This window comes from Mauremys mutica, chromosome 12 (genome assembly GCF_020497125.1).
Source record: "Mauremys mutica isolate MM-2020 ecotype Southern chromosome 12, ASM2049712v1, whole genome shotgun sequence".
Classification (NCBI taxonomy): Eukaryota; Metazoa; Chordata; order Testudines; family Geoemydidae; genus Mauremys; species Mauremys mutica.
In genome coordinates this window covers 81697897-81721475 of record NC_059083.1, presented here as the reverse complement: position 1 = coordinate 81721475, position 23579 = coordinate 81697897, and the positions used below count along the sequence as shown (strand labels likewise).

General features: G+C 48.3%; 1 protein-coding gene across 30 annotated transcripts in view; it reads right to left on the bottom strand.

Moving 5' to 3' along the window:
* Positions 1 to 23579, bottom strand: part of RBFOX3 (RNA binding fox-1 homolog 3) — a 352384-nt gene that overhangs the window by 156827 nt on the left and 171978 nt on the right. For 2 of the 30 annotated variants that reach the window (XM_044981528.1, XM_044981531.1), the window contains one exon: positions 13295 to 13393. The exons of the other annotated variants lie outside the window; for them this stretch is intronic. The gene's annotated coding sequence lies outside the window, so the exon portion shown is untranslated. The remainder of the gene's footprint in view (positions 1 to 13294; positions 13394 to 23579) is intronic. 30 annotated transcript variants of the gene reach the window in all.

Genomic DNA, 23579 nt, shown 5'->3' with positions numbered 1-23579 from the left:
GTGCAGCTGAGTCAATGCGGGGGGGGAGGGGGGGAAAGAAAGGCCAGAGGGAGTAAAACTGTAACCACATCAGGGAGGCTGAGTCCCCAGAGAGGCTTCACAATGGCAGTAAATGGGAGACAGCAGATCATGGCTGCAGCCATAATTAGGCTTGTCCATCACCAGCGCCGGAGAAGGGGCTGAAAAGCTCTTTACAGAGAATGATGTCACCTGGCGCGCGGTACCTGGCGGGGTTGGCATTCGCCTGCGCGGCTCTCACCCAGCACGCCACCTTCGTTCTCATTGTTCCCGAGACGGAGCACTGCTTAATTTACGCTCTCCAATCAATACACCCTGTCATGTCAGCCAGGGCCATTAGTTTTACCCAAGAGAGAAAAAAAAATAAAGACAAATCATTACTTAAGAAAGAGTGAGCGAGAATCGCTCAGAGTCACAGCCGAGCCCGGCGCTCCGCAACAGGCTGAATCTCCCGCATGCAGGCTTCCCTGGCAAAGCAGCTGGGGCATGTGGGGTGGGCAACAGGAAGCACAATGCATTTGCTTGGGGCCCTGCAGTCCATGGCAGGAGTGCCCTGCACACGCTGCACCAGGTGTCTGAGGAGAGGACTCCTGTAGTCTGTGCTGATGCCAGATAGGAGGAAGGCTCCTCAAGGCTGGGATTTGTCTGCAACTCCCAGCTAGAGTCAGACAGGCAGAGGGCATCTCCAGACAGTCCATCAGGTGGCTAATGTCAGGTAGACTCAGGGAACTCTCAGACTGTGCTCTCCATCTCTTCTCAAAGCATCAAATCCTGATGTGGATGCACATGCATGCATGTGCAAATATGCCTCTTTGCATGAGAACATGCATCTGAGGTCACCACGTGCATGGACATAAAGATTCTAAGGGTCACATAAGAAAGGGTTTGCAAGATCTTCATCCTCCATCAAAGCTATTGCTGGAGCTGGCCTGGGCAGAATCCCTTCCCAGAACTCCTTTCTGTCAGTAGCTACAGGTGGCTAACCGGTGGGAGACTCCAGCTAGCTCCAGCACACGTTGCTTTCACTTTCTGCTCCAAAGTCACAATGAGGAAAGGCAGAAGCCTTAGGTACCGAGATGTGCACTGATGGAGATGTCTCCATCTCCTAGGCTGACAGCCATCAGGATGCCTTCTCTAAGGAGGAGGAAAGCTGTGCACACCACCACCTTGCAAGAGACCTAGATTAGGAAGCAACCCCAGAATTTCTGTTTGCTGACTTGTTGGTGAGCAGGCACTTTGTGCAGGTGACACAACCAGCGAGGAAGGTGCTGATGCATTAATGAAGGAAGAAGATTGCATTATCGGGCTGGGAGGGAGGAACATGTCCCGGCTATAGCAGCGAAGATGGGAAAACAGCAGCAAATTTAACTCTCCAAGCCAGAAGCCAGATTTCCATGTACAAAGCTCCTCACCCATGTCCTTGGGAATTCTGGAGGCCAGACCCTAGCCCTTGTGTCTTGGCAACACTCCTCCTCCGGAGGAGGCCACATAGGCAGTCTGGCTAGTAATGCAGATGGAAATATTCTCCCAGAATACCCACACAGCTCCCTGGGCTGGAGGGACAGAGTAGTCCATGGATATACGCATTTTCAGAAGTGAGAGTCTGTATCTCCCTTGCTCTCATATTAAGAGACTGATATCAATGGGAAAGGATGGAGAATTCAGCCTGCTCTAGGCTTGCTCCGTACTTCCTCCACAGCTCCAACCTCCAGGGGCTCTTTACTGGAGAGACTGGTGAATACAGGCAGTGGACACACAGTCCAGTTCCACCAGCCTTCCCAAAGGCTGCACTCAGCCTCAGCAGCAGGCCCAGGTCTGCATCTGGGTGAGTAACAGAGCCTAGGGTGGTGAGCAGGTGGGGGGAGATACATATTGAACAACAATGTTGAATTCTCCTGAGCTTTAGTGTTTTAACAGTTGATTACACTGTCAGGCAGCAATTACATAGTGTACTAAAAAGATAAGTGCTCATATTGCAAGGCTCTTGCCTCCTGCACTGCAGAGGACATTCCATCCCGCCCCGCTGTGTGATCCACCCTTGTTTTCAGGTGAAAAGAGAAAAAGATCTTTTCACAGGGAAGTTTGCACACTGTTCACAAAGAATTCGCCAAGCCCAGGATTACAGAGTGGAAACCTGCTGCAGCCTTTGAATGGGCTGGTTGTGAATGAGCTGCTTCTTGCATTGTTCGTGCTCTGCTGTTCAGAGACATGGAGGACCCTTCAAAGATGTGCCCTGCAGTTCTTTCCCAAGGAGCCTTCTTTTTATTTCTCTTAAATTGGATGAAGAGGAAAGACGAATGTTCAGGAAAGTTAAAGACCGATAAAATGATGGGAATCTGGCACAATGCAAGTGCTGTGTGAACCTCACACACAAAGCAGGGATGCAGCCAAATACGCTGAACCAGGCCTGCCGCCTCTGGCTGTGCACTCTGTCCCCTTCCACAGGTCTACCAATGCCATCAATGCAAGCCGCACTATTCCAGTCCTGGATACTACCCTCTGGATCAGGCCTGCACAACTTGTAAAGCGGTGAGGGCCAAAAAGGAAGGTTGGGGGTGGGGAGGTGATACTTTATTTTAAATCAACCAGGGGCTCCCAGCTGAAGTGGCCGGGGGAACCTGAGCTTTGCGGGGCTGGGGCAGGGATTTAGAGGGCCCAGAGCTCCTGCTGCTGAGGGGAGCCCGAGCCCTTTAAATCCCAGCCCCAGCCCGGCCGCCAGAGCCGGGGTGAGATTCAAAGGGCTCTGGGCTGCCTGCAGCGGTGGGGAGCCCTGAGCTCTTTAAATCCCAGCCACAGCTGGGATTCAAAGGGCTCTGGGCTGCCCACAGAGCACCGTGTGTGCGGGATTTAGAATCCCCCCGCGGGCCGCACAGTGAGCCTCCGTGGGCCGCATGTTGTGCAGGCCTGCTCTGGATAGCTCTGCTAGTGCACTTCAGTCATAATGCATGCCCTAGGCCTCCTAAAACACTGTGGTTGGGCTAACTGTGCCTTAGTTTATTAGGTGTATTATAGTAACAGCCTAGCTGTGAGGCAAACCTGTAGCCAGACCAGGGCGGCTCACTGGGCTGCCATGACTTACCCTTCCAACAGAGCCTGCAGGGACTCATCACTCAGGCAGGCTGCTGCAGCAGTCTATCCCTGAGCAAGGCCCAGGTCAGATGACCCCCCAGGAACAGGTATTTCACTGACACTCCACCCCCGCCCCCCCGACCTGCAAGTTAGTCTGTGCAACAGCACTACTCGGCCAGGAACCCTTCCACTGCTGCTCAGTGTAACAGACTCCCTAGCCTTCCAGCCTACCATTGATCCGGTTCCCGCTCCTGCTCCTGCCCCAGCCTTGCCTTAGCCTTGTTCCAGCCTGGTATGTGCCCTACTCCAACCATGCACCAGTCCTGCATCCGTCTCCTGACCCCAGACCTCGGAACTGACTCCAAACCGGCTTCAATTGTTGGCCTGCGTCTGGATTCTGACTACAATACTGAGTTGGCTTGTCTATGGATTCTGACCAAAGTTCTCACCCACAGCCTGTCCCTTGACTCCAGTTTCAGCACTGCCTTCAGCCCAGTCTTGACCCTCTGGCTGGCTTCAACCATCGCACTAACCACCAGGACTGACTGCCAGGAACCAGAGCCTGACACTAGCTGTGCACAGACACAGAGACTGGGCGGCTCTAGGCACTAGCAAAGCAAGCAGGTGCTTAGGGCAGCCCATTTGCAGGGGCGGCAAGGATCCAGCATGGGAGCTGAGAACCAACAGGGGGCCCCGGGAGCTGTAGTTCCTTGGTTAGCTCCCTGCCTATAGAGCCAGCCCTGGAGCAGGGAAAGAACTACATTTCCCAGCATTCCCTTGGCCACTACCAACAAGAAAGGTAGGGGGAGGGAGTGAGGTAGCTGAGACCTCATGCTGCAGCCTGCTGTGAATGGAGAGCTGCACTGTGAAGGGGAGGGAGACCATATTTTAACATTCAAAAAATAGGACACTCCACGGGGAGGGAGGGTAGCCCCACCCTGCCACCATCCACTCCCTCCGACTGCCCCCCACAGAAACCCCAACCCATCCAACCCCCCTTGCTCCCTGTCCCCTGATCACCCCTCCCGGGACCCCTGCCCCTAACTGCCCCCCAGGAACCCACCCCCTATCTAAGCGCCGCTGGTCCTTGTCCCCTGATCACCCCTCCCAGGACCCCTGCCCCTAACTGCCTCTTGGGACCCCACCCCCTATCTAAGCCTCCCTTCTCCTTGTCCCCAAATGCCCCATTCTGAGACCCCCCCCAACTTCCCCCCTAGGACCCCACCCCCCACTTGTCCCCTGACAAACCCCTGGGACTCCCATGCCTATCCAGCCGCTGCCTGTCCCGACTGCCCCCCCAAACCCCTGACCCATCTAATCCCCCCTTCTCCCTGCCCCTGATTGCCCCCCATAACCTCTGCCCCATCCAACGCCCCCCTGGAACCCCCTACCTCTTCTCCAACCCCCCAGCGCTCTTACCGTGCCACTCAGACCAGCGTGTCTGGCTCAGCACAGCACCAGACACGCTGCTGCATACATGCTGCCGTGTTCCCCACGGAGCCACAGCCCCCAACCCGCCTTCCAAATCTGAGCACCTCAAAATTCAGGAGTGCTCATTTTGGGCAGCTGTTACTTCATTTCTCCCAAATCAAATATACGGAACCACTGTAACTTGCTGTAGAAAAAGTAGGATAAAATTGAGCAAGAAATGCTTCCCAGTGGTTATTAGGACTGGAATTGCTATTTTCAACAGCCACTGCCTTTTTGTTTGCTTGTTTGTTTAAAAGGAAGACAGTGATATTGCATTGGCAAATTCCCCATAGAAAGAAAGAGTGGAACAAAAGAATAATAAAGGCACCTCAACTTTTCCTCATGTATGGAGGACAGTCTTATAATATGCATCCAGATATCCTCCAATCACACAAGCTGAAAATTGTTCCACTTTACTGCAGCTCTGTAACCATATGGGAACCAATCCTGTCTGTGTTCTGTGCACATCTAAAATTCCTGCTGAATGACCTGCCCTGGGAGTGAGTTACCAGTGACCCAGGGCTGCGGCGGAAAGAGGGTGCAGGTGTGTGTGGTGGGGGAGAGCCCAGGGCTGGGGCGGCAGGAGGTGTGTGTGGGTGTGTGGCAATGGTGGGGGGGAAGGGGGGAGCGACCAGGGCTGGGGCACCAGGGGGGTGCGGCGAGGAGCCCAGGGCTGGGATGGGGGGCAGCCAACATTTTTTTTGCTTGGGGCGGCAAAAAACCTAGAGCCGGCCCTGCACAGAGAAGACATTCCTGGCACCCCAAAGTTTACAATGTAAATTGACATGACAGACAACGGTTGGGAGGAAGGGTTACCACCTCCATTTTACTGATGTGCAAGCGAGGTGCCGAGAGGTTAAATGCCTTGCCCAGTTTCACACAGCACAGAAGGGAATGGAACCCAGAACTACTGAGCCCCACACAGAGCCTTAACCACAAGAGCATCCTTCCTGCTGAAAGAGACCTGCTGAGGGCTAGACAGTCTGTGGACACCTCATTTCGCAGCCTGGGGAACACTGTAACAGAGGAAATGCAGCTTTCCTCTTGCTCCAGCACTTTCAGAAAGGCCTATGTCTGTTCCAAGTCCCATTTGCAGTGGAAACCATGTCTCCAAGGACTGGCTTATTAACCTCCCTTCCCCCTGGGTTGAATCCCTTCCATGTCCATGGAAAATTCCTACTCCTCCCATACTGGCTTCTGTTCTCAGTATCTGGAAGCAAACCTCAGTGTCCCTTCCCAGAGGTGATGCTGACAAATATTCTGTCTTTGGCTATTAACTCCTCACGGGCATTTGAAGGAGGGGAGGTCTACCTAGGAGTTAATTCTGTTTACGCAGAGCCAGAGATTTTTCACACATAAATTCATAAAGAGACCTGGCACTTGTTTTTGCTCTTTCCAGTTATTGCATGTAATGATGGGAGCAATGAGTGTGATTGTGGGGTGTGTAACTGACCGTGGTGCTGCACCAAGGGGTGAATATTTATTAGGCAGGGAAAGGTTTGTGACACTTCTATTACTGGATTTTGTGGAATTTCAGAGAGATTGTGCGGAGATGAAGTAATGATTCTGTGAAATGGCATTGCCAGAACTGCATTAAGATCTATCACAATGCCTCTCTCATATGCCACTTGTTATCAGGTGAGAGTTTTATTTATTAAGCATTTACTCTCTATTTAGACTGTGCTTTTGCAGACTTTAACAGAATCCCTCCCCACCCCCACCCCAGATGTACTAGTCACCAAAAGTAACATCACTAGTCCCAAGGCACATAACAAGGGGCCACTAACCAGTTGTGCGGGATTCTGCAGGGCTATTTACAGTCTTATTCTCACATGGGGGGAGACAGGAGGAGGAAGAGGGGAAAGGAGCAATGTGCCTCCCTTCCTCACAAGGATTGTGGTGGGCAGCATTTATCCTGCTGCTGGTTAGGTGGGACACAGTGTGAGAACAGGTAAAGAAAACACTCTAGAGTAGGCTACCATGGGCTGCAGCACAAGTTCAGTGGAAGCAGAAGCCCCAGATGGACACAGCGTCACAGGGTGGTAAAATCCACACCCAGTTGGGAAATGGATTTGGTTCTGCTGCCAAAGGTGAAGTTTGACTTGCTGTGTATGACCTTGTGTCTCTGGCCAAATTGCTTCCCCCTTTAAGTCGTTGCACTTGTCTCACTTTGTGAGGCTTACATTAGATCCTAAAACACAACCAGCACTACAAAAAGGAACACACCAACTCCCAGCTGTGACTATCACTAGCTCATTGTCTCCTGGTACTCCCTCATCTGTCAGTATTCACCTGCTGTCTTGTCTTACACCTAGACTGGAAGCTCTTTGGGGCAGGGACCATCTTTGTTCTACATTCGTTCAGCACGTAGCACAATGGGTCCTGGTCCATGACTACAGAATGCAGTGGACATAACATACCTGGATTTCAGCAAGACTTTAGACACAGTCCCACATGACATTCTGATAAGTAAGTTGGAGAAATGCAGGCTCAACAGAACTACCAGTAAGTGGATACATAATTGGTTAAACACCCACAAACGAAGAGTAACTATTAACATAATGATGTCAGATTGGAGGGAGGTCTCAGGTGAGGTTCCACAGGGATCTGTTCTGGGTCCAGTGTTGTTTAACATCTTTATTAATGACCTGGATGTAGGAATAGGGAGCATACTGATCCAATTAGCAGATGACACAAAGCTGGGGGGAGAAGCGGTTGTCAACACTTTGGAGGATAGAGCTAAAATTCAAAGAGATCTTGATAAATTGGAGAACTGGGCTATAAACAACAAGGTGAAATTCAACAAAGACAAATGTCACTTTGGGAAGAAAAACCAAATGCACAAATACGGAATGGGGGATAACTGGCTTGGCAACAATACTGCTGAGAAGGATCTGGGAGTTAGGGTGGATCACAACTTCAACATGAGCCACCCATGATGCTGTTGCAAAAAAACAACCAAACAACAAAAAAACAAAAAACAACCCAACCCCCCCCCCCCCGCAAATGCAATTTTAGGCTGCATTAACAGAAGCAGAGCGTGCAAGTCACACGAGATGATAGTACCGCTCTACTCAGCACTGGTTAGGCCTCAGCAAGAGTACTGTGTTCGGTTTTGGTCACCAATGTATAGAAAGGATATAGAGAAACTGGAAAGGCTCCAGAGGATGATCAGAGGGATGGAATGCAGCCATCTGAGCAAGCTGAAGGAACTGGGTACGTTTAGTATGGGAAAAGAGGAGATTAAGGGGGGACATGATAGCAGACTTCAAATACTTGAAAGGCTGCCATAAAAAAAGATGGAGAAAAGTTGTTCTCTCTTGCCACTGAGGGCAGGACAAGATTCAAACTGCAGCACAGCAGATTTAGATTAAATCTCAGGAAAAACTACCTAACTGGAAGAACAATGGGACAATGGAACAGGCTGCCTAGGGAAGTCGTGGAAGCTCCTTCGCTGGAGGTTTTCCAAAGGAGGCTGGATACCCATCTGTCTTGAGTGGTTTAGACATAACAAACCCTGCATCTTGGCAGGGGGTTAGACTAGATGACCCTTGTGGTCCCTTCTAACCCTAGGGTTCTATGATTGTATGACTAGGTCTCCTAGGTGTGATGGTAATACAGTTAATAAATACTACTACAACTCCTCCAGATGTTGTCTGACCCAGAGCTGACCTACTACACACAATCATGACAAGCAAGGGCTTATGGTATTTTATGGTGGCGTGGATGCCTGAATGAACAATAAATCAGATGAGAACATCTGTATTAAACAACCACCATGCATATCAGCCCCCTGCAAAAGGCCAGTGAGGAGTGGGCTTGCAAAGGGCAGATTTCATTAATTGAATACTGCCCCAGAGAGCATCATGCCCTGGACATAGCCTCTCATCACACTCCCAGCCTCTGGCTTCTGTTAGCTGTTTCTAAAACAACATCTGAGGAGGTTTGTCTGAAACGCAAAAGCAGAAAGATCCTTTTATTCAGGTATCAGCCTGCACCCCCTCTTCCAGGCTCCCAGTAGCTTCCCCCCATGCTCCCCTCCTCAGATGCTTGAAGCACCCTAACACTCCCACTGACTGACACAGGCCTGCAGAGTTGTAACTGAAGGGAGAATTTGACCTTACACACGCTCCTCAGACTTGTTCCAAGCTGATTCACAGCACAGCAGCATCGCAGCCTTGGAAACAAACAACTTGCACTGCTCCCAGCAACAAAGCTGTCCCTCAGGGGGAACTATGAGATGGATAGTTGAGAGATCACTGAGAGAATGCATGCACTATGCACTCACATGTGCGGACACATACATAAACCTCCAACCTACAGCCAAAGCGATAAAGATGCAGAGAACAGAATGCAGTCAAACAGGGCTTGGAGCGCATGCTTACACCATATGCACCCCAGCTGGAGACCTGCTGAGGTAACATGGCACTCCAGGAATTATGAAAGCTGGGGCTTTTAGGCCATCATAAAAGACACTGGTGCTGTTGTTATGGTGCTCAAAGGGCCACTATCATTTTGCCCCATGGAATCAGAGTCACAAACTGCATCTGCATTCCCTTAGCGCCTCCATCTGCTTTTCCCCGATACTGCGACGCTTCTGCTAAACCCCGGCTTCAACTGACACCAGAAGCAGTTTCAAAGGCCTCTTGGTCCCCTTCCCCTCCACCCTTAGGACATAGGCAAGGACAGTGCTGGCCTGGGACTCAAGGGATCCGGGCTCATTTCTCTGCACTATCAGTGCTCTCTGTGCCTCCATTTGCCACCTGTATAATAGAGATAGTATTTCCCGGCCTGATTGGCACTCAGAGGATAAATTCATTCATGCCAGTGAAACACCTGGACTAAGGGCAAAAGAGCCAGAGAAAACCTAGGTAAAGTATCACCCATTTGCTACAATGGGAGTAACCTATATCCAGCTGGGGGTAGAATCAGGCCCTCAGCTGGGTTGACATGTAAGCACATGAGGGATTAAGGGCCAGATCAGTAGGTTAGTCTTCATCACATAGCTAAACAGCGTTATAATTCGAGCATTGCCCTTAACTCAAGTCCCGTCCACACATCATAGCCTGAACTCAAGCCTGGTGGTGCTTTTAAGTGGAGCTGGCAGGCCCCTCAGAGGCTCTAAGCTTAGTTCGAGGCCAGCACATCACTGTGTGTAGCTCCTGTTCTTTTGCAGTGTGGCTGCTCTGACTGCAGCTAAATGAACTCAGAGGAGTTAACAAGTGCAGCCACTCCAGTTAATTGGGCAGTGAAGAGACAACCTAGAAGAAGGTGTAATTTACACCTCTCTAGCATCTCTCTCTGTGGATACCTGGGGGAGTCGTTTACATGCCAAAGGCCTGGATGTAAGCAGGCCACTCATTTGGCATTCCACCAGACACTCCTGCTCTCCCTGGATTTGTCCCCCATCTGTACGCGGTTTTGTCTGGTTCAGAAAAGGGGTGCCACTTTGAAGAGCATGCCGCTCCACCTCTCTTGGCGTGACCTTGCACACAAAGTCAGGCGGGTGGCGGCGAAGTGGCGAGATCCTCAAAATGGTGCCCCCCTACTGTGTGTGAGGTCACCCCACATGGAGGGGTGCCATTTTTAAGAGCGTGCCACCCTGCCCCCATGCGGCACATCCAAAGTCACACCAGCGGGGGCAGGACGGCACGCTCTTATAAATGGCGCCTCCCTCTGGGTCTGAGGACACGCTGGCAGAAGCAGGCCCATGCCATTCCAGAAGTGTTAGAATCTCCAGTATTTTGGGAATACATGAGTGGCCACCCTACCTGGATCATCCCTTTGGTGTGCTCACTGCACAGAAAGAGGCAGGTCACATGGGGGGGGCTTTAACCAGGCTGCAATTTTATTAGTCAAATTACATCCTCGTTTCCCATCAGGGGACAGTCCAGTGCAGTCACTCTCAGCCCATTTTGCCAGTTCTTGGGGGCTCCCACGCAGGTGAAGCCAACCATTGCACTGGGAGGGGGTGTGTCTCTGGATGCCTCATTTGCTAGCTAGGATCCTTCCCCTTTTGGGGGGTTGAGGGGAGGGGGGACCTCGAATCCCTGCTAGCTCCACCATTAAGTGCATTTATGGGGTGGATCCCCCAGAGTAGTGTCACAGCCCCTGGTTGGCATATACCCCCGGGGGTAAGACACGATGCCCCCAACTCGTAAGGAGATGCTCTTGGGATGCCCTCTATGTTACCGTTTTTGATCTGGAGCCTAAATCAGCAAGTTCCTACACTGGGCACCTGCCAAAGTGGACACAACTAAATGACTTTCACCTAGGTCCAAACTGTGCCTCTGGAAGGTGGACAACCCCAACCCTCCTGTTGCCCAAAACCCAGTCCCTAGATTTCGCTACGAAGAAGGCAAAAAACCCAACCAGCCTCGGCCAAGCTGGAGGCATGGGGAAAAATTCCTTCCCAGCACCAAAGCGGTGACGAGCATAGCCTGCAGCAAGGCTGAGGGAGAGTGGGTTAAGTGCTGGAAACCAGCACACAGAAAGTGGGTATCCCTGAGCACAGGGCTTCTATCATGGCTCCAAATCTTGTTGCAAATCTTGTGAGACTTTATGGCTCCCAATCCTGCAAGATCTCCAGCCTACCCTGGAAGTCCGATGGGGGATGGAAATCTCACAGGACCATGTCCATCCTGTCCTTTTGTCCTCTCCCATCCTGGGAGCCTCCAAAACTCAGCCCTCGCTAGGCTCAGGGCCCTCAGTGCACAAGCCACATCAATGCAAACCTTCGCATCCAGGTCCTTGGTGTGTCAGTGACTCTGCTGGCTATTTCAGAGGTGATGCAGAACAGGATGTACCTAAGTGGCTCCCTGAATCCAAGTTCATGTCACTAATACATGACAGGACAGGGGGTGTAAATTATACTGGCCCAGGAAGAACCCAGGTTTGCTCCCCAGCTTGCATGCTAAGCAGCCAACAAGCCTGTCACATGAGCATGTCTCTGACTGAGCCCTGACATAGCAAATTATGTCTCAGGCTGAAGCTAAGAGGCCAAAGGAATCAGCAATCCACCTACTCTGTTAAAACAAACTGACTGGCAAGGCCCCATCTGCTCATTGAACCTGGCCAGCCACATTTGGGATGTACAGTGCACTCCTTTGATAAGAACCACATCCATTCTGGATTATTTGGTTCTTATAAGCGGTTGATTCTTACAAGCAGAGTATAGGTTAGGTATAGAAATGATTTTGTCCCAGTGGCTTTGATCACTATATGCGGTTTTATCAGTGATTCTTATAAACGGAGTGCATTGTACTGAAACACATAAATGTACATAGGCAAAACTGCAGCAGTGACAGTGCAGTGGAATGCAACATGCATAGTAAACTCCCACTCCCGCACCTTTCATTAGGGGGACGGAAAATGTCTCTGGGGCTGACTTCCCCTCTCCCACTTCTCCTCTGTCCTCACCAGCTTGTCACGCAGGATTAGCTGTAATGAAAACCATGTGCTTTCCTAACCTCATTGTGCATCTCTCATGTTTAGGGGCCTTGCTTTATCAGTTTTATCCTGTGTAATATTCATCACTCCGGTTTATTTATGGTCCCCTCTTCGGGAAGGTATTTTTCAGGCCTGGTGAATAAAACATAAGCCTTTGCTGTTTGTCAGAGCGAATGCGGCTCCTCTGATCTCAGTCGGCCTGACGAACGGCTCTTGGTTTTTTCCAATGACTGCACTTTGAGAGAAATGCATTTGTATTTGGGTTTCTGCTGGGTGGGGAGACATGAATTTTTTCCCTTTGCAATAAAAGAAATGTTAGCTTTATGCTAAACGGTATACAGCAAAAGCAGGAAGCCAGGCTAATACCATCAACATCACACACCGGGGTAAGTAAGCGATAGGCAGAGCATGGGGGTGGGGAGGGTGTGAGCCATGTCGACTGCCCTGGTCATGGGGGGGTTGAATGTAGCCCTGGGTTTATTCCTAGCCCGCCTCCTGAATCTCCTTCCAGCAACAATTCCCCACTCTGAGCAGAAATGGGTGGGGGAGGCAGAGGGAAGAACAGGAGAGGCAAAGGGCAGGGCAGGGGGAGAGACTAGGCTAGAAAATGGACTAGACTGGAAACCCTGACCAAGTTCAGCCCAGTTCAGTGCCACTTCTGCAGCTCCTGTCAGAGGCTTCACGTTTACTGCAAAATGTTCCCTTTCCCAAAAGCCTTTGAAAGCAAAATCAAAAGGTGCAGATTGCTCTTTTCAGAGGGAAGTGTCTCCATGCTGCAGCAGGGCTGGTAGTTAACGCCAGCAGTGAGGGCTCCATCCCCCTTAACTAGGAGGTTCCTTCCCTGCCAGCCCACAGCCCCTCAGAAAACAATGGGACAGTGAGGGTTGTGTGGCTGCAGTGCCATCACTGTCATGGTAGGATTAAAGAGTCCTGTGGCACCTTATAGACTAACAGACGTATTGGAGCATGAGCTTTCATGGGTGAATACCCACTTCGTCGGATGCATGCATCATGTATTCACCCACGAAAGCTCATGCTCCAATACGTCTGTTAGTCTATAAGGTACCACAGGACTCTTTGCTGCTTTTACAGATCCACACTAACACGGCTACCCCCTCTGATACTTGATATGTTAGGATTAGTCAATAGTTGTATTTCAACAGCATGAAGGGGCCTCAATCCAGAGCAGGGTCCCCTTGAGGCGGGCACAGCCCAAACATGGGAAGACATGATCCCTGCCCAGAGAACTTGGCATCTAAAGGATTCTAGTGTACTTTAACGTACTTACATTAATGGCCTGATTCTGCTCCCCCTTGGGCCTCCACAGCTGCACCACTGCATGGGGCTGCTCTGGGGCAGAAGACAGGCGTGTGCCCTTGCCTGAAGCCTGCAATGAGAAGGCACAGAGGCGATTCAGACCGTGCCAGTTGGGCTAGGTGGCCTTGATTCTGCTAGTGCTGCCTTAACGGCTGCAAGGAGGGGCCATAACTATGGGTACGTCTACACTACCCACCGGATTGGCGGGTAGCGATCGATCGATTTATCACGTGTAGTGTAGATGCGAAAAATTGATCCCCGATCACTCTCCCGTCAACTGTGGAACTCCAGCAGTGTGAGCGGCGGAAGCAAAGTCGACGGGGGAGCCGCAGCCGTCGATCCAGCGCCGTGAGGACGCGAAGTAAGTGATTTGAATTTGATCAAAGATACGTCGACTTCAGCTATGCTATTCTTGTAGCTGAAGTTGCGTATCTTAGATTGATCCCCCCACGGTGTAGACCAGGCCTATTTCAGTCATGACATCCTAGTGTTGACCCTTGACCCTGACCTGATCTTGGAAGGTTTATGCTGATGTTTAAACTACAATCTCAATGGCAGGGAAAGCTAAGATGCTGTTATTAAAGCTGAAATGCAAGCAGGGAAGACTAAAGTGTATCAATAGTGGAAATAGGCTTTGCAGCAAGTCTGGGGCCTAACAGAGCCTAGCAGTTCGCATAAGGCCTAACCAGCATACGGCTTACATCAGGGGTCGGCAACTTTTCAGAAGTGCTTTGCTGAGTCTTCATTTATTCACTCTAATTTAAGGTTTTGCGTGCCAGTCACACATTTTAACATTTTTAGAAGGTCTCTTTCTATAAGTCTATAATATATAACTAAACTATTGTTGTATGCAAAGTAAAAAAGGTTTTTAAAATGTTTAAGAAGCTTCATTTAAAATTAAATTAAAATGCAGAGGCCCCCGGACCAGTAGCCAGGACCCGGGCAGTGTGAGTGCCACTGAAAGTCAGCTCGTGTACCGCCTTTGGCATGCGTGCCATAGGTTGCCTACCCCTGGCTTACATAGTCAGCATAAGTGCTTGAGCTAGGCTTATACGATTTAGCAACATGTATCTTGTGATCAACCAGCAAACTGCAAAAGAACAATTTATGCTTGAAATTACAGAGATTAGGGGCCTTTGTCTCTTTGCAATTGTAATCATGGAGCAAAACCGCAGTCAGGTACCAAAACCACTGGGAGATGTGTTGACACAAACAGCTTACGATAACAGACAGAATCCCAACGAGGGTCTCCCAGAATAACAAACACGGGCAAAAGGCTGAGACCAGCTCACAGATGGTCCTGAATACTAGTGGGGAGTAAGGACAATAAGGTTATAAAAGGTGATCAAGACCAGGGGTAGGCAACCTATGGCAGGAGTGCCAAAGGCGGCACGCAAGCTGATTTTCAGTGGCACTTACACTGCTCGGGTCCTGGCCACTAGTCCGGGGGGGCTCTGCATTTTCATTCAATTTTGAATGAAGCTTTTTAAGCATTTTAAAAACCTTATTTACTTTACATACAACAATAGTTTAGTTATATATTATAGACTTAGAGAAAGAGACCTTCTACAAACGTAAAATGTATTACTGGCACACGAAACCTTAAATTAGCGTGAATAAATGAAGACTCGGCACAGCACTTCTGAAAGGTTGCCGACCCCTGATCAAGACCAGTCCTTAGCAGGGGAGATTGAGATGACAGGATGCTGGAAACCAGGTCGCCAAACCCACTTATGGTGCCTCCTCCACTTACTGGTTTACTATTTTAACTTCTAATGGTCTCCATAGAATTGAGAGTATGCATGATTCAGAGAGGGTTACTTTGCAGTTGGTTGCTTTGCTACATTTATTCTTATATCTGTATTTCTATTCATTTTTCTCTAATTGCAATTATGCCTGTTTGTATCTTGGATCTAAATAACATCTTCAAATCTCTATGTATATGACTCACTCAAATGTATATAATAAATTAATGTAGGCACCTAAGTAAAAAACCTGTGGTTAGTGACTTGTGGAGTTCAATCCAAAGGTTACAATGGGGTGCATGTGGTTCACAGAAGCAGCAGAGGCCTGTCCCCTCCTTTCCCAGGTTTAAAGACAGCTAAATTATAAATTACAGTATGCGCTACAGTCTAGCTAGACTTGTCATGGGACTATAATAAAAACATGTGTTCTCTATAATTGATATCTTTATTAGATTATGATGAAAAGGTTTTAATGTTTGCTATCCTCAGGAACCTTTATTCAGAACATTTTTCAGGAAGGCAGCTCTTCTAAAAAGTATGTTATGGAGATATCAAGAAGGAGCAAGAACTCAGAAAAAACTCTTGTAACAAGTACCCCCTACAGCACTGTGAGGCGTTTGAGTGCAATACTGAGAAACGCTTGATTTCTGGTCTCAGCAACAGCAAAAGAAATATACTAAGCAGGGTGTGGTGGCCAGAGCAAAGGACTAGAAGGTCAAGCAACTGTTTTGCTTTTTGATCTAGGGGGAGTAATCAGTCATCTGTTTCAGGCAAACTGATCCTTAAAGCTGGGTAACAAAGAGCAAGCTCACTGGAAAGCAGAGGTTGGGAGTTACTCCCAGAACTCTCAGGACTGCAATAGCTTCTCAAGCTCTTGTTCTCCCCAGCCCTGTAGACAGGAGGACAAGCACCAGCCCTGACCTTCCCTCTGCATTGCCCCCTGTATCTCCCTTTGGTGCAGGTGGAACGAGCCATCATGAAGCTGGGCTCCACGGTGTCCTGTCTCCTCTGCAGAGTGGGCTTGTTCTGGTTTTCCTGTCTCAGGGGGTGCTGGGCACCTGCAGGGGAATGGAGGCAGCACATACAAGTAGCATGGTTTGGGGAACTAAGGCATTTGCACAGTAGTTTCATTTCGACAAAACATTCATTGTAATAAAACGCCTGGCTCACAGTGTCACATGCAAAAATAACAGGGAGCCCCCAAAGGAAACAGGGTGCATGAGGAGGACAACTTGCAGCTCAGCTTTGCACAGGCTCCTGCCACCTGTTCCAATGGCTGCAGCAGGGACAGTTCCTGGGAACCTACTTCACTGCCTCACTCACTATTTCAAGAACTGTTTGTTCAAAGTTACAAGGGATTAAACAGTAGCAGCTGGTGCTCAGTCAGTGCTGGCTTGAGACTGGGGGGAATGGCCTTTCAAATGGACTAATGTACAGAAGCTATAACACAGCTAGCATGATTGATTGCAGAGATTACCCCATATTCTCCTATTGCTGTGAATTCACAATTGAATATGTTCATCAATTGGTAGGTTCCTCGGCCTGGTAGTCTCCTACCACATGCCTTCCGAGGGCATGGACATCCAATCCCATTCGGATTTGGCAGTCTCTTACACTCCCTTTGCCCAGGTGCAAAGACGACAGACACAAGGAGACTCAAGCCATTGATCATTATCTCACAATATAATGGATGGCTGATGGTGAGTAACAAACTCCCTCTCCGTCAGGACACTTAGTTATAATCTAGGGGCATTTCACAGTGTTGTTTTGGTTTCACTCCTGAATCAAAGTTCACGAACGGGGGTTACACAGAAAAGGCCAGGAGGAGCTGATGGGGGCAACTTATTTGAATCTGCCAAGAGTAAGGGAGCAGAATCCCTCCATTCGAGTAAGAATCAGCAAAATCCAGAGCACGATATAATCAGCCCATCTGGTGGCAGCCTACACCACCTTCTGAACGTCCCCATCGTGGGAGCCCCCAACTAAAGCCTGCTCTGCTGCTGTGATGGATCTCCAACCCCATCCGCCTCCTACAGAACAGTCATTTTCTAAAGAACCAACCCAGGCCAAGACTTAACTGTACGCAGTTCCATCAATATTCCATTCTGCAGGGCATTGTTCATGCTACATGCACCTCTCTCTCACCCTACACAGACAACCTCCTGCTCCTTAGCCACACAGTGCCCCTGTTGAACAGCCACACCCTGAAATACACTTGCACACCGTCAAGGGACATTCATAGAATCATAGAATCTCAGGGTTGGAAGGGACCTCAGGAGGTCATCTAGTCCAACCCCCTGCTCAAAGCAGGATCAAACCCAACTAAATCATCCCAGCCAGGGCTTTGTCAAGCCTGACCTTAAAAACCTCTAAGGAAGGAGATTCCACCACCTCCCACACACACAACTACATGGAGATATGTCTGTATCCACACCCAGCTGAAAAGCCACTACTCACACATGCCCATACATGACCACATATACAATATCGCTCAGACACCAGCGTATGTGCAATTCAGTCTTATACAATAGCTGAATTGGGGCAAACCCACTCTGTCAATTAAGGAATTCCTGGTTTTGACCCAAAAACTCTATCATCAAATCAAACCATAAAAACAAAAGCACGAAGCCAGGAAATTTCCCTCCACCATCTGCTAATTTACAGGGTTACTGGTGTCAGCTATTTAGAAGCAGTGAGATTCTACCAGAACCACTAAAAATTCCACAGGGCAAGCTTTAAACTATAATCACAAATCTAACTGAGAAAACTTGCTTAGAATCAAATTAATTGATTTTTATTTGTTATTTTTTGGTAAACTGATTAAATTCTTTTGGAAAGAAGGAGAAACAGCAATTGGTGTTTTAAATTGGTTGTGATAAAACTGAGGTGGGATTATAAACCTACCTGTGTATGGTCAGGAATTACTGGTGGCAGTCAATTTGTGTGTTGTTTTGGGCTGGCTGTGGGTGGAGCCCTGAAATACCACAGGGCCCATCCACATGGCAAAATGGATTTCTGTTACGTGTGGTGGAGAGCAAGAGTGCAGCTCCAGACTAGCACAATCTATCAATGGACATGGCTGTGTCTGCCTAATGCGTAAATCTCTCCATCTGTTCATCTCATCATCCACACACCTGCATTGTAGGTACTCTCTCTCTCTCGGCTTCTTTGCTCAACAAGCTACTACTCAGTCATCTCTTCCCCTAGCCACACAGTCAATGGGCTACGTGGCCACTCATCTGACAATACATTATTCTACATCTCTGATCAATCTGCCTCATCCAACTATGTAGCCAATAAGCCTTTCTGTGTAACACAGAGGCTTGTGTATCCCGTAGCATTTGAGAACACCTCTCTGACCATCCACATCATAAACATATTGTGCTGGCACCACTGAAAGTAGCAAGAATAATAATGCTTTGTACTTCCATATCACATAGGGCTTGTCTTCACTACTGGCTAAATCGATGCAGTAGCGAAGACACGATAAGTCGATGGCAGAGTGCTCTCCTGTCGACTTCAGTACTCCATCTCCCTGCGAGGTGGAAACTATGTCGACCTAGCGCACTGTAGATACTGCTCTAAGTCGATCTAAGCTTTGTCAGCTTAAGTTTCATAATGTAACTAGCATAACTTAAGTTGACTTATCTCCTTACTGTAGACCAGGCCTGAGTCAGAGGACCCCAAAGCACTTTACAAACATTACACTTTTTTTGATGAGATGACTAGATTGGCTGATAAAGGTAATAGTATTGATATAATATACTTAGACTTCCGTAAGGCATTTGACTTGGTGCCACACAACATTTTGATTAAAAAACTAGAATATAAAATTTATATGCCACATTAAATGAATAAAAAAATGGCCAACTGATACATCTCAAAATGTAACTGTAAGTGGGGAATCGTCACCAAGCAAGTCTGTTTCCAGTAGGGTCCCACAGGAATCGGTTCTGAGCCCTGTGCTATTTAACATTTTTATCAATGACTTGGAAGAAAACATAAAATCATAATTGATAAAGTTTGCAGATGACAAAAATTGGGTAAGTGGTGAATAATGAAGAGAACAGGTCACTGATTCAGAGTGATCTAGATTGCTCCGTAAACTGGATGCAAGCAAACAATTTGCGTTTTAATATGGCTAAATGTAAATGTATACATCTAGTAACAAAGAATATAGGCCATACTTACAGGTTGGGGGACTCTATCCTGGGAAGCTCTGACTCTAAGATTTGGGGGGTGTGATGGATAATCAGCTGAACATGAGCCCCCAACATGACACTGCGGCAAAAAGAGCTAACAAAATCCTTGGACGCATAAACAGAGGAATCTCGAGTAGGAGCAGAGAGGTTATTTTACCTCTGTATTTGGCACTGGTTTGATTGATCCTGGAATACTGTGTCCAGTTCTGGTGCCCTCAATTCAAGAAAGATGTTGATAAATTCGGGATGGTTCAGAGAAGAGCTGCGAGAATGATTAAAGGATTATAAAACATGCTTTATAGGAGCTCAACTTATTTAGCTTAACAAAGAGAAGATACAGGGTGAGTTGATTACAGTCAGTAAGTACCTACATGGGCAACAAATATTTAGTAATGGGCTCTTCAATCTAGCAGAAAAAAGTACAAAACACACTCAAATGGCTAGAAGTTGAAGCTGGACAAAGGCGTACATTTTTAGCAGTGAGAGCAATTAACTATTGGATAAACTTATCAAGGATCCTGGGGAATTCTCCATCACTGACAATTTTAAAATCAGGATTGGATGTTTTTCTAAAAGATCTACTCTAGGCCTGTGCTGTACAGGACGTTAAACTACATGATCACAACTGTCCCTCCTGGCCTTGGAATCTATGAACATCACACCCTTGTGCAATAGGCAAATATCCTCATTTCACAGACAGGGAAAACTCAGGGCACATAGTGATTGAGGCCAACATTTGGAAACTCGCTATTTAGGTGCTTAAATACAGACTTATGTAGGCCAAGTTTGAACATTTTGGCCTAAAGACTTGCTCAAGGTCACACCACCAATCAGCAGCATGGCCTTCTAATTCCCCACTGTGGGCTTTTTCATCAATTTATTCATAGATTCCAAGGCCACTGTGATCAGCCAGTCAGATCTCCTGTATAGCAGAGGGCACAGAACTTCCCAAAACAATTCCTACAGCAGATCTTTTAGAAAAACATCCAATCTTGATTTAAAAATTGTCAGTGATGGAGAATCCACCATGACGCTTGGTTCACTGCTCTCACTGTTGAAAATGTATGACTTGTTTCCAGTCAGAATTTGTCTAGTACCTTTCTCTGCTAGATTGACAAGCCCATTATTAAATATTTCACCATTAGGCCACAGTCTGTCCCTAGAGCCATCTCTACTCCTTCCCATACAAGCATCACCAGTACAGCCATCTTTGTGTTAATTATACTGCACCCTTTGTGCATTTAGACTGCTGGGGAAGGGACCTTGTTTGCTGTTTTATCTATGTTTTTTTATAACTGTAGTGTCATATGCATCTGTGGCACTAAAATGTATAAAAATCATTAGCTTCTCCAATAGGCAGCACTGATGTAACCATCTCTGCCTTTACAGGCACCATTGCTACGTCAACCAGCCTTTCATATCTTTACGATGGATGTGCGGGCCTCTCTGACTGATCTCAAGTATCAGGGGGTAGCCGTGTTAGTCTGGATCTGTAAAAAGCAACAAAGAGTCCCGTGGCACATTAAAGACTATCAGACGTATTGGAGCATAAGCTTTCGTGGGTGAATATCCACTTCGTCAGACGCAACCAAGTGTGTATACACCCACGAAAGCTTATGCTTCAATCTATCTGTTAGTCTTTAAGGTGCCACAGGACTCTTTGTTGCTTCTGACTGATCTGTGTTTTGCACCATCTATTATATCTTTGGACTGACATCTAATATACCAACATAGCTGGTGGTCAATCCATCCGCTTCTTCCTAATCCATTGCTCCATCTCATCAGTTCCTTTGCTGACTGTACATTCAATATCTTTCCATGGCTCATAACTGGGAGGCTCCGAGTTTCTAAGGACATATGGAAACACTGAACCTTTATCCTACAGGACACACTGTGTCTAGCTCCTATTCACTTTCTGGATTGAAGTCCATGCTCTGGCTTTTCTTCCTTTCTCAGCTTCCTGGTGCATTTCCAATGTTTCTTTTTAAATCCCTCTCAGCACAGCTCCCAGGGGAAAGCAAGGGAAGCCTTCCTTTGATTCAAACACAAATGCCTTCCTGAATTCAAAGGGAACAAGCAATGGGGACTGTAGAGCTCTCAGTAGATGGGAAGCCTCATAACTCCATTTCTTTCACTCCTTTCCTTTCTTTTTCTCTCTTTCTGCCATATTATTTTATTTATCTAACTGGAAAGGAAGGAAAGTCGAGGTTTCATACTGTTTCATCTTGATTTAGTCACTTTTATATCTCACAAATGCATATGCAGATTTCTCTGCTTCTTTATTAAGGCTTCAATAAAAAGGTTATAAAAATGTCTTTTTTGATTGTTAATTGCAATTTCTCTTTTAATATGCAAGTTGGGCTGGCTCTCCTCAGAGACTCCCAGAGCCTCTCTGCAAATAATACAGCCTTGCTCTAATGTGAGCTGCCTACTGTGTATTTACTCAGCCATCAAAGCACAAAGAAGGTTGATAGGCTGCTCCTCCATCCCCACACCTCAGCCTGGGGCTTTCAGAGATCTCAGCTTTTGGAGTTCACATTACATTGTGGAATCCCAGCCCAAGCTGGGAAGTGTAGAAGAACATTCAGAAAAGTAGAGAGTCCCCAGGATGCAGACACATCCTTCAATAACCAGAACCCTTCTTGATTTCATTTACTTAGCCACTGTCCACTGGGCCATGCACCCAGAGGGGCACCCAGGACACCCGCCCCAGGATCCACCAGAATGTAGGGCTGACTGACAGGGTACTGGTACTGGCCCCTCGGCTGGGTGCATGACTCAACGTCAGACTCTGATGACAAGTCAGCCTGTGGGGACCATGAAGGAGCAGTACCCATCAATTCCACTAGCTGGTGCTGAGGGTCCAGTGAATGGTGACGGAGCGGGGAAGCCTTAACTGACCTCAGCAGGGTCAGTTTCCCTCTGGACAGTACCAGAAGACTCGGTACTGAATAGAAGCTTGGGGCAACATGCTCCCTTCTGCTCGTCTTCACCACTGGTGCTGGTGGCACCGAGATTGCCAGTAAGTCCCTGGCTACAACAAGTGCCTCTGGGGTTAATGGCACTGTGATGTCCCCCTGCTGCTGGCGGTTGATCCTGCACCAGACTCAACAGCGCCTGCAAGCAGGAAGGAGTCGATGGTGCAACCTGAGGAGTGGGGGTATGGGAGTGGACCGACACAGGTTCCACTCTGCTGCACTCCTCCAGGTCGGGGAAACATCCCCTCTCAGACGTCTACTTTTTGTGCTTCTTTCTCAGCATTGGTGAAGGGAAGAGGTGTTGAGAGTCCCATGCCACAGGAGAAGTGCTCCATACCAACGCCAAGGTACTTGGTACTGAGTCCGACCGGCTTGTCTCCAACATTGGTCTAAGTACAGCTTCCATTAGGATGGACTTTAACCTAGCCTCCCTGTCCTTCTTCGTACGAGGCTTTTACTGGCGGCAGATCGGGCAACAGTCTTGCAGGTGAGTCTCCCCCAGACACTTCAGATAGCTGGAGTGTGGGTCACTCACTGGCATGGGCTTGCCATAGGATGCACAGGGTTTGAACCCTGGAGCATGACTGGCTCCAGGAGCAGAGAACACCTCACTAGACAGATGTGAGAGTAACTATTTACACTGACTACTAAGAAGATAAACTGAAGACAACAACTCTTGGAAAAAAGAAAAGAGGAATGGAGGAAAACCAGCAAGAACCACTGAGAATCGCCTAGAGCAGCTGTTCCAGCAACCATCACAGGCGGGAAGAAGAAACGGACAGGGTGCAGGGCTGGCTGGGCCCCTTATACCGGCTCATGAGTGCGTGGCACCTGAGGGTGCTAGAGCCAGCCTGACGGATACCACTGAGGGAAAAACGACGGTGATGTGGCACACGCACACCTAGCACGCAATAGACACAAGCAAGCATTTGAAGAAGAACCTAGACTTTCAGATATCTTTGAGGTTTATGGGGGGCATTCTACCAACCATCCATTGCTACTACAAGGTGGATAGAATGGACCCACTTCCACGAGCTGCTTACACTAAGCCTAAACCAGCTGATAGGAGGATGGGGAGATTTGAAGCCAGTAGCCCTCTGTGCCTGCAGCCATTCTGCACATTGCAAAGCAGCTCAAATACAGGAGCTTCCCAGCATGCACTGTTCAGAAGGCTCAGGGAAGAGAGCTCCTTCTGAGCACGTGCTAATTGTAAGCTCATTGCTGCCAGCCAAACTGCCAGCACTCTGTGGCACAGGAAAAATACCCCACAGTACTGCAGTTTTCTCAGCCGCCTGTTTTCTGGATGTTTGCCCATAGCCCCAGCCACTGCA